Genomic DNA, 978 nt, shown 5'->3' on the forward strand with positions numbered 1-978 from the left:
ATTTTCATTCATTTTTGGAAAATTATATGGTTCTCTGAGATCACATTAGAAGAAACCCCACTCCAGCCCCTGGGGAGGGGCAGGATGAAGGGAGGTGAACAGACGGCCCCAAGAGAGAGAGGCGGCGGCTGCTCTAGCAGGCTGGCATGAGCCTCAAGCTGGGAGACTGTTACATAATGCGAAGGAGGAAAGGTCCAGAAAAAGGGTATAATGGAAGAAGATACCAAACTCACCTCCTACTTTGAATTATTTCCAGTATACGATATGCATGTGATCTATTTCAGAGGTCAGGAGAGGAGGAACAACTTCATGGAAGATCTTTTCTAAAGATATGAAGTTAGACGGAAAATCCTTTGAAGAGATTGAAAATATAAGTGAATGTATTTGTCACACGATAGTTCAAAGGTGATAGGTGAAAAACGTGGATAAGAAGAAAGAATTATAAAGCAGGATGAGGATAAGATCATCAGAGAGAATATTTGAACTACTATACTCTTTACTAGGGACAACAAACAAGAATAACAATGATCTGTGCTCCTATAAACATTCGAGTGCAGACGTCTTTCTTATAGAATGTCTTTTGTTCTTTTGGGTGGATGCCCAGTAATGGGAATGCTGAATCAAATGGTAGATCTGCTTGTATCTCTTTGAAATATCTCCATATTACTTTCCATGAGGTTGCACTAGTTTGCAGTCCCACCAGCAGTGTATGAGTGTTCCTATTTCTCCACAACCAAGCCAATATTTATTGTTTTGGGTTTTTTTGATAAAGGCCATTCTCCTTGGAGATAAGTGATATCCCATTGTGGTTTTGATTTGTGTTTCCCTGGTGATTAGAGATGTTGAGCATTTGTTCATATGTTTGTTAGCCATTAGTCTTCTTTTGAGAAGTTTCTGTTCATGTCCTTTGCCCACTTTTTGATAGGGTTGTTTGATTTTTTTTCTTGCTGATTTTCCTGAGTTCTAAATAGATTCTAG

Source organism: Propithecus coquereli, unplaced genomic scaffold, assembly GCF_000956105.1.
Source record: "Propithecus coquereli isolate 6110/MARCELLA unplaced genomic scaffold, Pcoq_1.0 Scaffold109, whole genome shotgun sequence".
In the NCBI taxonomy this organism is placed as follows: domain Eukaryota; kingdom Metazoa; phylum Chordata; class Mammalia; order Primates; family Indriidae; genus Propithecus; species Propithecus coquereli.